The sequence below is a fragment of the Dermacentor silvarum genome, chromosome 7 (assembly GCF_013339745.2).
Source record: "Dermacentor silvarum isolate Dsil-2018 chromosome 7, BIME_Dsil_1.4, whole genome shotgun sequence".
Taxonomy (NCBI): domain Eukaryota; kingdom Metazoa; phylum Arthropoda; class Arachnida; order Ixodida; family Ixodidae; genus Dermacentor; species Dermacentor silvarum.
Genome location: NC_051160.1, coordinates 14,247,712 through 14,263,982, shown reverse-complemented (window position 1 = coordinate 14,263,982; position 16,271 = coordinate 14,247,712). Strand labels below are relative to the sequence as shown.

The following is a 16,271-nucleotide window of genomic DNA, read 5'->3' as shown; positions in this document are numbered from 1 at the left end:
CACTTGGCCTAAACGAGATAAAGCAAGGTGGGGTCGCCAGCTTCGCTGTATGCCCAGTCTTGGCACCACTAGTGTGAAGCTGCCCCTAATTTTCTTGTTTCTGGTTTTAGCTAGAAAGTCATGACGTTGGTTGTCGTACTTATCTTTGGCATTCGAAACTTTTCTCTTGAATGTAGCAGCTGCAAACTCACGGTAACTCCGTTTACTAGGACACTGATTGTAAAGCTTTTTCTAAGTGGCTTTTCGTCGTCTACGCTCCCGTCTGGTTCCAAATTACACTGAAGAGAGGAAGTTTTTTATCCATATTACAGAGAAATTGACTTTTTCACCGCTCATTTTTATAGCGGGGAAGGATTCCTGGCGTTGGTCGCATTTGGCACCGCTATCGGAGTTGCTGAGGACCACATCTGACGGCTTAGGACGAGATCTCTGCTAATTGACAGCAGTGCGCACTGGAGCCTCTAATCATATAAGAGGCCATACAGTATTAAAGATGATAGGTAGAGGCAACGTTGACAGACCAAGCAGGAACACAAATTTTTGAACTGGCAAATGTTAGATCTCTAAAGTTGATCTAGAAAGACCGCGAAAACGTATGGCAAGTTTTTTGCTTAACAACAACAACAAAAATATGAATTGCCTAGCCCGACAACCGTTTTCCAGGCGATAAAACCCCCCACATGATGCTTGGTGCCCAGGCAAACAATTTCTTCCGTACAAGATGTGACCGCTGTATCAAAGTAACGAATGTACTGCACACCAGCATCAAGTATACATCAACTAAGGGGAACATCCAGGAAAAGTGTGGTCTATCGCTAGTCTCTCGCACTCCGTATACTTATACGGATAGGATATTTTTCCTGTGTGGCATTTTGTAGACATGAAAGAAGCAAGAGCTGCAATTCTCGATGGATGGTCTAATAAAAATAAACGATAATTTATTAAGAAAGAATTTTGGCCATTTGAGAGCCAATTTTTTTTAAAACAATAATGTCATGAGTAAACTGGGAAGGAACATATTGACTTATCTTACTCGGGTGACCCCTGTTCACCGGCTAACAAATGTTAAATGTTATCGCTCAGAGCAGCCTGCATGTATCAGAAGTTTCTCGAAGGTTATCTATGGTTCTATCCGTTGTCTGTTGTCACCGGACCTTGTGTAATCTGATTGTATGTGCGACACGAATTTTGTAGTACTTTCTGGAAGACACGCGTGCACCAGCAATTACGCAGGTACTTTCGATGAGTGACATATCCTCCTAAGTCCCCTTCTACAATACATTGCACATTGCCTTCATCGTTTTTTTTTTCGAAATTCGCTCCCAAGTGATTACGCAAAATCTTCATTCTCGGTATGAAGTACGGTGCATGTGTACCTGTGGAGAGGTGGTTTATTCATATTATTTTCATCCGCTTTCGAGAAATTTGACGCTCAATTGAGCTCGACCTCAGTATCGCCCCAGACGGCCGAAAGTAACAATGAGGTGTGTTTCGAAATCACTGAGACTGCGTGAAAATACCGGACGCGGCAGGAACATGGCAATGTAATAAACGTAGTTTCATCTTCAACTATGCGTTTAAGCAATTAAATGCAGTTTTAACCATAGCAAACATGGGGAGATGATGGAGATTGTTATTTTTTTCATGTACCCTTACAAAAAAAGTTGCAGTATTGCTGCAGAAATCTTACAGACTCTGAGTCACCCGGGATGCAGAATACGTGCAGACAGGTGACAGACTTTCTGTCACTTCCTGTCACCTCCCAGCGGGCAATTGGTACACCCTTTCTGCAGAAAGTCTGCAGAGCCTGTGTAGCCGCAGGATGCAGAATGTCTGCAGAAAGTCTGTCGAGACTGTGGTCACAGGATGCAGAAAATGAGCAGACATTTGTCAGAACCTCTGTAGCCCACCTATCGGGAACTGGCATGCATGCACACATGCAATGAAATAACAGACGCAATAGTATTTTTTGCACTCTTTATTCGTCTGTAATTTTTTCATGGCGGCCAGGTTCGAACCAAAAATATGTCATCCAAGGAATGAAGTAGTGAGTAAGGTAAGCAATGCTTAAAAAGGCTCTAGTTTAGCTTCATCGTTTGTTGTGCTGTGACACACAAAGTTAGTGGAAGCTAAAACACACAAGTAAAGCGCAAAATGTCAGCCTAGTTTAGTGAATAAGGATTTATACTCATAGCCGCTAGTTTCAGCTGGATGTTACATGCACACTGGCAGAAAAAAGATATTAACAACAAATCAGAACCGACCAGGTGACCCACTCGAATTATGTAGAGGTGATAAGTTAGAAATTGAGTTAGGTGATGAGATAGAGACACAGATGGCTCACTCACGCAGGCTGTAGCAGCAGCCGCAACCATGCAAAATGCTTCTCCTACCTCACTCATCACTTTGCGCGCTTGCTTCTGAGGAGGATTTTCGTACTTTCAAAAAACGGTGTGTAACCGCATCTCGTGCAGTGCGCAGCTAAGTTGACTGGGGCATTTACTGGGCTGAAAGTATATCTGTGCTCCCCGAGACACTGATTCAAGCACCAGCACTTTTATCCTACGTAAATATGGTTGCATGTGAGCGGTACTCTTCGCACATGAAAAATTGGGGACATGTTGCGTGCGAAGCGGGAGTCATTTACAAAGTACCGCTCACATGCAACTGCGCTTACGTTGTGCACTGGTGCTGGAATCTGAAGCACTGGGATCACAGATATGCTCCCAGCCTAGTAAATGCACAGGCAACTTGGCTGTGTACTGCACGAGATGCGGTTGCACACCATTTTTTCACAGTGCGGAAATCCTCGTCAGAAGCAAGCGCAAAGTGATGAGAGATATGGGAATCATTTTGCACAGTTGTGGCTGGTGCTGAAGCCTGCGTGAGCGAGCCGTCTGTGGCTCTGACTTATAGTCACTCAATTTCCAACATATTATCGGCTCGATATGATTCAAGTGGGTCACCTTGTAAGTTCTGATTCATTCTGATTATCTTATCTCCACCTTTTTAGCACATATAAACCGCAGCCAGCTGATGATAGTGGCTTCGGGTATAGGTTCTTCCTTCTTGTTCACCAAACTCAGTTGACAGTTTGCGCTTCACTTGTCATGTGCTTTGTTTCCACTAACTTTGTGTGTCACAGTGCCTGCCCCAGCACAACGAACGATGAAGTAGTGAGTCAGAATATCTACTCGCCACTTGATTCCTTGGAAGAGGAGTCGCTCTTGGACCCCATTTTCTGCAGCATGGAGCCTATGCCCTCTTCAATTTGAGGTCTGCGCACTTGAACTTGCTGCATGTATATTCTGTAAAAGAAGGAGAGTGAATTTTAGAGACATAATTTAGGGACATATCTTGGGAAGTACAACCCTGAAACAATATCAGGAACAATGTCTTGCCGTATATTGGCAAAATACAATGGTTACGCAGCTTGAACAATTTCCTGAATTTTGGTAAGTCAACAATGACGACGCGGAATAGAGATGAATTGGAATCCAGAGTGCTGTATTACGGAATGTTGAATTCCGGGCTTCGAACACATTTAAACCACCTTTTGTGGCTTTTTGTTCTGAGGTCCCTTTCTCTGTAGTATTATAGGAATCAATACCCACCGCACCACCAAAAAAAAAATGTAGTACACAATTTTGACTACTTAGGGAAATATGATTAAGAACACAGAATCTGTGCAGGCACGGATGTTAGAATTCTACAAAAAATTGTAACAATAAAGGTAACTAAAGCCCTCCTGCTTTTGTCGGGCAACTCAGGAAAGTTGCCAGGTATGAATTATACCAACAAAACCTAGACCTCGTGTAGGTGGCAGTGACCGTTTTGTACACACCTTGTCGCAGCATGCAGATCAGACGCTTTGCCGTGTTGTCAGGTTGCAGAAGTGCCGGAGGTTCGTATGGGGTGTAGAGATGCCTCTGGCTCACCAAAATCGTGACTTTCCTAAACAATAAAAAAATTCAGTTTACTGTAATCTCTGTTTTAACTGCAAACTTGCGATTTAACAAGATCACGTTATATTATGAAAAGTCTCGTACAACCAGCTCCAGGAAGCTGCATCTGGCTGTACAAATGTCCGATTATTACATCACAGGCGGTTATTTAACATGTAAATGGCACTGCAGCAAACATGAATCTACTATCAAAAGCTTCACTCAAACGCAGATCTGTAGTAAGTGAAATGTGAATTGTACTATGAAGAAAATCCTTTAGCACATGAAAAGCGTTCGAAAACCTAATTTCTTTATGCGGCGCAACAAAGCACTGTCCCAAAGGACGATGCGCGGAAAAAGAACAGACCCCCTCCCCCCCTTTTCAGGAGAGAGAACAAAAAAAGATATTTCGTTTAAAAAGAAACATTGCTGTCGAAATCTCGGCATCTTAGTAAAATCAGAAACCTTTACAAATACACGAGAACACACAGGACATCCAACACAAGAAATGCAGGCTGTCTGACGACATTCTATAAATAGAACAATTTGTATATAAGCTAAAATTTGGCAATGCGTCAGACACAGCAATCGGGTGCCATCTCACGCAGTCGTTAGCCGTGAAGACAACACATCGACGTACTTCTAGAAATATCTATACGATATTTCTCGCTGAGAAATTACGGACCCAAACGGTAACTTTTCCTGCTTGAATTTTTGTGCCCATTCAGATCAAACAATCCCCGGCGCTAGGACACTTCATAGAAGAAATCAAATAATCGATAAAGCTTCAGCCAACATCAACACGTTTCAGGGCAATTTTCATGAAACTGTATGCAATATCTGCACTGCCACAAAACAACAAAGATTCGGAAAGCACATCTATCATCTCTGTCGCTTTACTAGTCATCTTGCGATCTATACAACAATGTACACTTCACAGACTGCAATAATTCGCGCGAGCGCCGGACTTACCTGTTAGGCGTACTCGGCAACCACTCCTTCGTGTCACAGGTTCCGCGGCATCGTACAGGTACCGCGGCAAGAACCGTCGGTGCACGGCCCATCCAGCGTAAGCACTGTACAATTGTAGATGAACTAATATCACGTGATAGCACCACTTTCAACCAGTTCTTCCGTGCGCTGTGATCCGGTGCGAGCTCAGCGAGAGTACCTGAGGCTTTTTACGAGCCAGGAACAAAGAAAGTGCGAACGGGCCTAACTACGATAATCATCGGCGTAGCACACGAAAGATACTGCACGCTACATTACGCGGTCCCAGGCGTTTTGGATCATTAATACACAGAAAAAGCACCACACTTTCTGTCGGCACGGCGTACACACCAATAAACTACACATCGGCCGGCGTGAATACAGCGCGCACGCACATGTACCGACATGCCGACAGCTGAAGACGGGAAAATAGTAGCACCTGTATATTTTGCCGGCACTCCCGAGCTTCCGGTGGCGCCATCTGTTGGCCGGCAACAGAAGCGACCATGTTTACGGTGATCGCATGGCGTTGTGTGGCACCCTGTATATATATGTATGCGCACATCCATGCTGTGAATCGACCCATAGTACCACTGCTGTATTTAATGCAGGTTATGTAGCCATTACCTCATTTCAATTAATATTAATTAATTGCCTTAGGTTACTGCCATTGTCAGACTGTGCTTATAGGAATCAGTGGCAAAGTTTTCGTAATGTAAGAATGGCAACACTAACCGTTTTTTTAATGATAAAACCTTTCATGGTTCAGAATATATATATTCGTATACGTATACACACACGCGCGCGCACTGGGCGTGCACACACATTACACAGACAAGTCCGCAGGCTGTCTACACGGAGTCTGCAGAAAATCTGCAGACTAGGTATACAGGAAGGACGAGTCCATGCACAGGGAGGTGACTGGGGTGACTGGTTGGTGACTCGCGGGTGACTGAAAGGTCAAACCCATTTTTGTAAGGGTACTCATATGAAGACACAGCTTGTGGCATCTAGCCGTGGTACTTCAATTTTAAAAATGTTTTTCAAGTTTATTCGTGATTCACACTATTTACTACTATGTTCTTCATCGCTACCAAAACCTGTCAATATAATAAATTTTTCGCTGCAGAAAAAAAAAGTTCTAATGTGAGACCTTTAAAACATCTATGATGAAATAATTATTACATTAAACACCGCTTTCTCCCAAATTTTCTCTTCTAAAAAGTCTGTCTTTCAAACATTGTCTTTAAGGTACCTTTTGGTTTTTGAACAGACAGACAAAGCCGGCAGAATTAGTATTAGGAAATCTTGCACGTTTAAGGGTCCGAGAATCAATTTCTACATTCTGGTTATCTTGCGAACCAGAGAACCATTCGGAGGTTGTCTGATGACTTGTAGTTGATGGTCTTGTATTTTCAGCACTTCCATGCCATAACAGGCGCCGAAGCTGTCAGCGGCTCAGTATTCAGATCGAAGCGATGAACATGAATCTGAGAAGAAACATTGGGATTTGGTATCAAGCTCAAAAACTGAACCATCCGGAATAGCAAAACTTGAGTAATAGTCGCCGAGAGGTGTGATGTAAGAAGTTCCATAGCTTCTGCAGTAACGTTTTCGATCGCAATAACATTGGCAAGGGTTGCGCCTACACCTATTTGCTAACGGGCTGTCACTCTGGCATATCTCCTAGTATTTCCTTAGACCTCAACACCAGCCACAGCAGCATATTTTTTGTACAACAGCAGGAATGCAAGAGGAACGTCTCTTTTCTATTACTCTAATATTGACTGGATCGAGCACTGAAATTTGATAATGGATATCTACAATAAGGTGTAATATTCAAGATTAAGAAAAACGGGGGTGCATTAGAATGTGACTGCCTGCAATTTTGTCATTATTCAACTGGCCCGAAGGCGCGAATAAATGGGTTACCTGTCAAATTTTAGTAAATAATTAATCTGAAACGGAGGTTATTAAAGGAAAGGTATGTTAGCATCACCTAGGAACTCTGCAAAAATGACATGTTCGCTACGCTCAAGCCTTGTTAAAGCAACATTTTTTGTAGGTAATACAATAGCACCCGTAATATATATATATATATATATATATATATATATATATATATATATATATATATATATATATATATATATGACGCCAACAACTGGCCGCAGGTGGGGAACGATCCCACGTCTTCGCATTACGCGTGCGATGCTCTTACCATTGAGCTACTCTGGCGCCGTTTTCCCATCCATTTTCTGGGGTATTTACGTTTTACAATTAGAACTAAACCTGGGAGTGTTAGCCAGCGCCACCACTCACAAACCTAGGTGGCGGATGATCCTTTCTGCCGTAAACGTCACGAGCACGTGATCTTTATGGGTGAAGGCAACTGGTCAATAAACCCACATACGCTACCTGAATGCATCAATGTTGCCGGTTCGAGCCCTCGTTATGTAATGAAGGAGAAGAAAGGGAACCAAAAGGCCCCCTTTTTATTAATCGGTACTGTATGGAATACAGTACCCGCTTGAAAGCAAAATGACTAACAACTTCCCATTCTGTATCACGCGTTTCTACTTTTCGAAGGGTGAGGGTTATGTTTATTGATTTCTTTTATATTGACACTTGAGTGCTGATCGCAATTGCTTTGGGGACATCATGATCATGTATGACGAAGTTTTCTGTGTATTTTGTTGCTAAAAAACAAATATGTACAATGAGCCAATACTAGCTAGGGTACTGTATGGAATACACAGTACCCGCTTGAAAGCAAAATGACTAACAACTTCCTATTCTGTATCACGCGTTTCTATTTTTCGAAGGGTGAGGGTTATGTTTATTGATTTCTTTTATATTGACACTTGAGTGTTGATCGCAATTGCTTTGGGGACATCATGATCATGTATGACGAAGTTTTCTGTGTATTCTGTTGCTAACAGAACAAATATGTACAATGAGCCAATACTAGCTTCGACTATTTGCCCAGCAGATTTTGGAAATGATTTTGTGTTAATTTAGGAGAAAATAAGGAAATATATATATATATATATATATATATATATATATATATATATATAGGGCGGACAATTGGTTATATGCGCTGTTGAATTAAACTTGTCATACGAGTGGTGACTGCGGGAATTAGTGCATCTTCGAAGACGATGCAAACAAGCAGGGCTCAAGGTGCCAAAAAAATGGCAATTACAGTACCAAAAGGCCAGGCATGCAGGAGAACTTAATGGAAATTTATCTGGTATTCCACCTGTCAATTTAGGATAGGGGTGCCCTTTTGCGATTTTGCCTGAAGGGCAAAAGGGCCGACGTCCTGCAAATAATGCACACAATGCAAATAGAAATCGGCCGTCGCGTCATCCAGCTCTCGCTCTAGCGTGGCATGAAGGAATAAAAAGTCGCGAAAGACGGAGACGAAGCAAACGTCTTGCTTCGTTTACGAAGCAACGAAGGAACAGGTCATTCGCAGGTAAGTTAGCGTATACATGTTATTTCTCAGATTGCTTAGGGTGACTTCAGAAAAGCGCCTTGAAGGCCTTGAAATACATTGCTGATCGCCTCACTGACCGATTCGCTTGCTGCCGAACAAGAGGCCATGGAGGCAAACGATGACCAGAAAAATACAGCAACGCATAGTTTTGTAATCAGACACGTCCATGTGCAACACTCTTTAAATGGTGTGAGAAAATTATAGTAAAACTGAACTACGGACCAGCTACGTTGCAGTTTCGCCAGAAAGGCGAAGCATCGATTGCGATAGCAAATTAGTAGAGAGCTATACGAAGCAAGCAATCCACAAGGAAAGTAGAAAGTTACCTATCAAGAAAGGGGTCTGGCAAGGAGACACAGCCTGTCCAATGCTCTTCACTGCATGCTTACAAGTATTCAAGCACTTAGACTGGGAAGGCTTATGAGTGAGGATCAACGGCGAATATCTCAGCAACTTTCGGTTTGCAGATGACATTGTGCTATTGAGCAACAACGGGGACGAGTTACAACAAATCATTGAGGACATTAACTGAGAAAGTGTAAGAGTGGGATTGAACATTAATATGCAGAAGACAAAGACTATGTTCACTAGCCTGTCAAGGGAACAAGCATTCAAGATCGCCAGTCAGCCTCTAGAGTCTGTAAAGGAGTACGTTTATCTAGGACAGTTACTCGCGGGGAATCCTGATCATGATAAAGAAATTTACAGAAGAATAAAATTGTGTAGGAGTGCATACGGCAGGCATGGCCAAATCCTGACTGGGAGCTTATCACTGTCGTTAAAAAGAGAAGTGTGCAATCATTGGATTCTACCGGTGCTAACATATGGGGCAGAAGCTTGTAGGTTAACAAAGAAGCTCGAGAACAAGTTAAGGACCGCACAAAGAGCGATGGAACGAAAAATGTTAGGCCTAACGTTAAGAGACGGGAAGCGAGCGGTGTGGATCATAGAGAAAACGGGGAAAGCCGATATTCTAGGAGTCATTAAGAGGAAAAAATGCTATTGGGCAGGCCATCTAATGCGTAGGATGGATAACCGGTGGATCATTAGAGTTACAGAATGGATACCAAGAGAAGGGAAGCGCAGTCGAGGACTGCAGAAAACTAGGTGGAGTGATGAATTTAGGAAATTCGCAGGTGCAAGTTGGAATCGGCTATAGCGCAAGACAGGGGTAATTGGAGATCGCCGGAAGATGCCTCCGTCCTGCAGTAGAGATAAATAACGCTGATGATGACGATGATGACGATACGAAGCAAGGATAGTAGTTTATTTGGCCATATAAAGTATAAAATTTGCTTAATAACTAAATAGACAAGCACGATGTCACGCGCTCACAGGTAAACATGAACACGTCTCGCCCGATGGCCGCGGAAACTCGCTGTGCAGACACCGGAGTGAGAAAGCGCGCCAGCAGCAGCGGGCAAATTGACCTTAAATTTGCCTAGATTTCCATAAACATACAATTTATGGGGGATTTAAGGAAAATGTTGCACATAGCAACTTGACGGGCCTGTTATTTCTGTTTATCTACGTATTGTTTGTATTTTTTTTCTTTCATACTTCGAAGTGCACATATGTTCGATATGTGCGCGAGCAATATGCGTGATAACTTTTGGCTATGTTTTATACGCTAACGCGTCCTCTTCATTTGCAGTCCTGTTTTGCGACGAGGATTTGTGCTCATTTTTGTGGCCCTCGAGTTTTGGAACTCACGTGTAAAACTGTCTTGCAGTGATGCCCCCCTTACTCAATGCTCCTCATGGGGCCTGTAAGGTATTTTGAAAAAAAAAAAAAAAGGCAGTCTGGGCGCAACAGCGGCAGGCACAGGTACTAATTCAGCACCGACAACAGAAATAATACATTTGGATACAATAGAATGTTGGCTTAAGTTTGCGCCAGCAAAAAAATTGCAAATAGAAGAAAAACACTACAAGCCAAAAAAAAAAAAAAAAAAAAAAACAAAAAAAACAAGCCACGCAAATCGCAGTTTTACACATGAGCAAACAAATGTTCAATTATCACTGGAAGATTCAAACAAACGCGAAACAGGACAACAAGTCGCATCGATATGTTATTGCGCATGGGCGAGTTTAACAGGCGTGGTAAGCGATGATGTAACATTTGAAAAGTATACTACGAGGACGTGGAACATGCCAGTGTTCAGGTGACCGTGGGCTGTATTCTGTTCTATTTCTAATTAACTGCGTTAAGAATCGACTCATAATGTGTGACTGATTTTGTTTCTAGTCTTTAGGATAGGCTAACGACAGCCTAAAGTCTAACAGAGAGTGCAGAGTGAGTAATTTCATGTGTTTGAAGAGAGGTGCAGCATTACAAATAGTACGAATTAGCTTTTTTGAAGCAGGAACAATTGGTTTATGTTGGTAGCAGACGTCGTACTCCACACCTGACACCATTAGTGTATGTGACTCAGAAAGAGCGCATTATATGAGAGAAGTTTCACTTTGCGTGGTAGCGGTTTTGAACTGCACAGTATTCCAGGTACTTGGGCATGTTTTCCTGCAAGGAAGTCTATGTGATCATTCCATGACATCTAGCTATCAAAAAAAAAAAAAAAAAAAAAAAAAACTTGCGTTTTCGCAGACCGGACAAGCCCAATTCTTGAAGTGGCAATAAAAATGTTGGTCTCTAAGTTCGCGCATTTACTCATGTCTTGAAATAAAATAGCTTTGGTTTTGTCAGTGTTAATTTTTACGCCAATGTCCAGTGACTATCTATGTATTTTAGCAAGGACGGAATTTGCGGTTGAAATTAAGCTTGCAATACTTTTAGAGAAAAAAGCACAGTAGTATCATCGGCGTAGATTATATATTTTCGTTTACTATCCACAAGAACAAGGTCGCTTACATAGACGTTGGAAAAAAGGGGGCGCAGTATGCTGCCTTGGGGAACTCCAACTTTTATTTGCTTGATCTGGGAGCAGATGCGATTAATTTCAACAAGCTGACTTCGCCACTTTAAATAAGATTTGACTATATATAAAGTAATACCGCGAATACCGTAGTACTCTAGCTTATTTATGACCTTCGCGCTAGAAACTACCGGCGCATACGAAACTACCGGCACTCGGCGCATGCACATTGTCCCCATCGCAGATCGCAGATGAGGCCTGCGCAGGCTTGCATTTCGCCCGATTCGCAGATCACTTCCAAGATACGGTGCCCGCGCGGCCGCACTGTGAGCAGCAGCCGACGGATCAGAACACACCCACTGCCTCGCTGCCCGTGCCTCGCTGCCCGTGCCTCGCTGCCTTCCTCCCTCCCTCGCATGCGCTACATTGAGCCGCAATTGCCGGCTGACCCTCGGATGCTTTCACTCGCGCACGCAGCGTACGTCGCGCGGCGACGATTTTATCACCGTTGGACTTTATACGGAACCTCACGGCGACGGCGACGACAGAAATGTGCTTTGAGTGTCTATATAAGTGCTATCGCAATAATATCTCGTAGAAAAGGTAATATATTTTGGACGTGTTGTAAGTGGCAAAGTGAATCACGAGGACATCCCATTTGCCAACATACAAGGCAAAAAGGCGTGTTCGAAGCGTCTTTGCGTCTGATAACATTCTAGCCTATAAGTGGGTTTAACTGGAGTCAGGTGCTCGACGCTATAGAAATGACACAGACGTATATCAGTAGCCGAATGCTGTCGTCGTGGCTATCGGCAACATTTACACGTAGGTGTCTCAGATATATTTCAAACGGCAAGGTCTGCATCTTCAATCAGAGGCGCAGCTTCTCAGCAACAGATTCTCAAAACGGTAACTGCCACGAGGTAACAATGTAAGAACGCTCCCCTTACTATATATCGTATCACTATGCGGTACCATCGAAGGGTAACCCCAGTACGACAGTGCGGTTTTGCCGCGCTGTTATACTGCACAATTTTCGGCCCACGAAAACAATTATACACGAATAAATCGCAGTTAGTTCCCAAAGAAAGCTAAACGCTCTAAAAGTACATTCAAGCAAGGGAGGCACAGCAATGTTGGGCTGCATTGAGTAGAGCGTCGTCACATTCGCAGTTTCCGAAATGGAGGCGAAAGGAAGGGGAAAGCTTTAATAACACTGTGGGTAAAGAAGTGAGTCACTACAGAGCATGTCGGACCTGCTAAGCCTCACTAGAGAATGAGCAGATGGTAGAGGAAAATAAATTGCAGAGTTTTACCGTTCCGAAATTAACAGTGGCTTAGGAGGGACGCCATATAGTGGGGGGCGCGGGAAAGCTTTTTACCACTTAGTGTTCTTGGTGACCAACCTTGTGACCAACCTGGTGACCAACCTGGTGACCAACCTGGTGACCAACCTGGTGACCAACCTGGTGACCCCCAAAGCGCGGGACACGAGCTTTATTGCATTCTGCCAGCGTAGCCGGGAGTCGAACCCACGACCTCGGGTTCCGCAGTGCAACACCTGCAAATTACTTATGCAAGCCTTGCAGGGCGTATATTACGAAACGAGTGTGCTTGCCCAACGTGCCGAATGAGTCAAACGTGCCGCAGAGTTAACGCTGCGAAAATTAGGTGGCATCCAAGGGGTTACCCGAGGGGCACGTTTAAGAGGGTCAGTTGATTACGGGTTTTGCATGCCATTTCGGAGGGAAGTGCTCGAAAGCGCCGTTAGCTGAATTGTTTCCCAGTGTCTTATGGTCGAGCTGTGCGTCACATGCACGAAGTTCACATTTGGCGAACCTGGAATCCACGTTAAATGTAATGTGTTTAGAAACCACAACGCGTTTCTCACTCATATAAAAGTTCCGCAAATATTTACTGAAAGCTTATTTTTCTTCTTGATTTGATGCGTAATACGAGGAGCGTAATAGGTCTGCAGACTTTTGAGACCGCAAGGTCTCAAAAGTCTGCAGCTCTATTGATTCATGGAAACTTATCGCAGAAAAGTGCTGTAGACACCACTTCAGTCGGTGCGCCCACGACGTAAAAGGCAGAATTTTAGCTGTTTCACTGCAGCTCAATGTTGACATACAAAATAATTACGCAGATCGCTCGTGCTCTGGAAATCAAAGTTATGCGGACCGACCAACCGACCGACCGACTCATATACGCGCCTGAAGTTCGCAAAGGCTGCTTCGCTATAATAAGTGCTGACAATTGAATCATTTGATATCGTGCTATGTATTGAAAGCCATCTTTCTTTGAGCGAAATTGCCGTGACTGCAGTGAACGCTACACGTATAATTTGATGTTTGAGCAGGTATCAGCACGGCATGATGCCACACCCATGACCAATTTTTAGACGCCTTCTAGTAATTTCTTACTGGAACGCAATAAATAAAATGCCTGCCTGTAGATAGCCAAGAGAAACTAAAGCTTTTATATATTTTGCCCTGGTTAGCGCAATTTCGCTCGGTAGTATCCGAGGTCAGGATTGGTTAGATTTACAACTAATCGTACTCAATTAACATCTAGGATTAGTGTAGTCGGTACAACGGTGCTCATCGCCAAGTGCATGTCATGATTGTTCACGTAAAAAAGAAAAAGGTGCATCTGGAAAGAGGAGCATGAACGCTCACGGCTTAAAGAAGAAAGCCGCCGCGGAATTTCACCAGCTGGCGAGAAGTGTCGGACAACGGCGATGACATCACCGTCGGAGCAAGAAGGCTTTCAATCTTACTTAGGAGGTGTTGAGCAAGCCGTCGCGAACACATATAGTTTGACGCGGGATGCGTAGTAAAAAAACATGTGAAGTCAATGAATTTATCTGAGCTAAATTATGAACGCCCGTCCAGTATATGTAACCGGATACGGTAAAACTCAACGTTCTTGAATATAAGGCGTGCTGAAAGCATTCATTTGGCGTACCTCATTCAGGACTGAAGGCAGCGCGCTGAACCAACGCGCGAGCTGCGCTGGCCCCGCTGCCCGCTTAGCGCGATGACGCAAGAGATAGTTGCGACAGCAGCCATGACTTCCGAGATCCGGGTCGCAGATTGAGCTAGGGAGCCCGATCTCGGAGACAATGTTGCAGCGCAGTTACTTCCTGCGACCGCCACTCGGGACAAACTGCCCTGGAGACTCCATGCACACTCCTCGGTCGGAGGAGATAGAAAGCTGTTGAGTTGAGTTGGTTCTTACAACGTTGGTTCAGGTGAGCATCACTTGTGGACAATTGATTGAAAAGCGCACACACGCCTAAAACGACGCATCCCCCACAGAGTGGCGGTTTGCACGGAAAAGAGGGCCAGGTGACAAATGATGATATGACAGTAAAGCATCGCTTGCTAAAAAAGAAATTGCATTGATACAGCCACGGCCGCTGCATAAAAGAAAAGGTACCTTTTTTTTTTTTATCCAGCGGCCGTGATACAGCGACCTCCAGTACACGGGGCAAGTGAGAGAGGGTGCACACTCCTGCCGTGTTCTATAGACACATGAGCTTGGGGCTTTTGTATACCGTTTACAAATGCACATCAGTTTTAGGCTAGGAGTTGGATAATCTATAAACTTCCATCATTCTGGCGCTATAGCCGTAAACGTTGGGCCCGAACAGGTCCGCAAATAGTATAAGGTTCACCCTAAACGAGTGCTAGGAAACATCTGCAGGCGTTAGTGTTCGTTTCCGGTTTTATTATCAGTGCACATGCGGGAATGAGATGGAAGAAGCAAATAACTGCAATGAGTTACGCGGTTTTGGTTCAGTGGTGCGGAAATCGAACTTCGACACAGTCGCAATTACAGTACCGGACGCACACTTGTCATTTACACGCATCAATGTCTGAAATATAGTTTGTCGAAGTTATAACTTATCTGCATTTATAACATTCAATTTTGAAAAAAAAATTTCGGCTCAGCCATTGCTTCACAGTATATTTGTCAGTCCCATACGATGACATATAGGCTAACACGCACATTGGTAAGGAGTGTTGGTTGTAAAGAAAATATTTTTATTGGTCTCCTTTCAGGAACCACGATGCCTTTCCTGAGCGTCCTTGCGGCGTCACCTGCTCTAATGGCTTTGCTGCTCGCGGGTACATTTTTTGTTCTTACTTATTGACGACACCTCCTAAAGATTGCTGCTTTGGAACGTGTTAATCAGGAGGTGGAGTTGCTCGAAATGATTCGGCATACAGTGCAATGTTTATTGAATGTAATTTCCTTAATTTATTCATTAAAGTTCACTGGTTGAAGTCACCGGAAGTTAAGTATATTGCCCCAAAACACAGGTGTGGCTAACAAGTCGCAGCAGGCGGGGCCTCTGAACGAGGCAGCCCTTACGACTTCATTTTGTTGCTGCAGTTGCGACGGCTTTCAGTTGGCGACATTCCGTAGAGCCATTGTAAACTATTCCAGTAGTTGTAAACTATTCCAACAGCACGTCGTCCTTACACGGCTGGAATGCCAGAGCTCATTCGAGCCGGAGCACTTTCTGTTTCTCTGAAAATGACTGGCAGACTTCTTCCGTGTGGAAGAATTGCTCTTTGTAGACTTAAGGCAAGTTGTTGTCCTTTCTTTCTTTTAATTAGAAATTTATGAAGAAGTTTGTTTCGTTGCTCTGGGTACGCTATCGGCGAATATTGTTTATTAGTGCTTATGAAGAAAGTCGAATCCACTACTGTTGTGCTCTGAGTGACCCGGCTACTGTTCTATCAGTGTACCTGCTTAATTTTGAAGCGGTATAACATACACGCAACAATTGAACACAGAGCCGAAAATTAGTACATAAATGAATTCTGTGAGTGGGGCTGCACTACGTTGGTGTTTCAAGAAAAAATAAAGCACACTCCTTGCATCTAGAACCTCTTGAAAGGCTACTGGAAGGTGCCACGTAGGCTGATGAAGCGTGGTTGCATCTATT

The 16,271-nt window shown here is 43.7% G+C and overlaps 2 protein-coding genes and 1 long non-coding RNA gene across 3 annotated transcripts in view; 2 read left to right on the top strand and 1 right to left on the bottom strand.

Moving 5' to 3' along the window:
* Window positions 1-16,271, top strand: part of LOC119458584 (uncharacterized) — a 360,297-nt gene that overhangs the window by 117,968 nt on the left and 226,058 nt on the right. The window lies entirely within an intron of this gene.
* The window catches only part of LOC125946624 (uncharacterized), a 203,621-nt gene that overhangs the window by 62,359 nt on the left and 124,991 nt on the right, over window positions 1-16,271 (top strand). The gene's annotated exons all lie outside the window — the stretch shown is intronic.
* On the bottom strand, window positions 1,656-5,290 carry LOC125946626 (uncharacterized). The gene is made up of 3 exons (XR_007467719.1): window positions 4,917-5,290; window positions 3,845-3,954; window positions 1,656-3,308 (listed from the first exon to the last, which is right to left on the bottom strand). It is a non-coding gene; the product is annotated as an uncharacterized LOC125946626 (long non-coding RNA).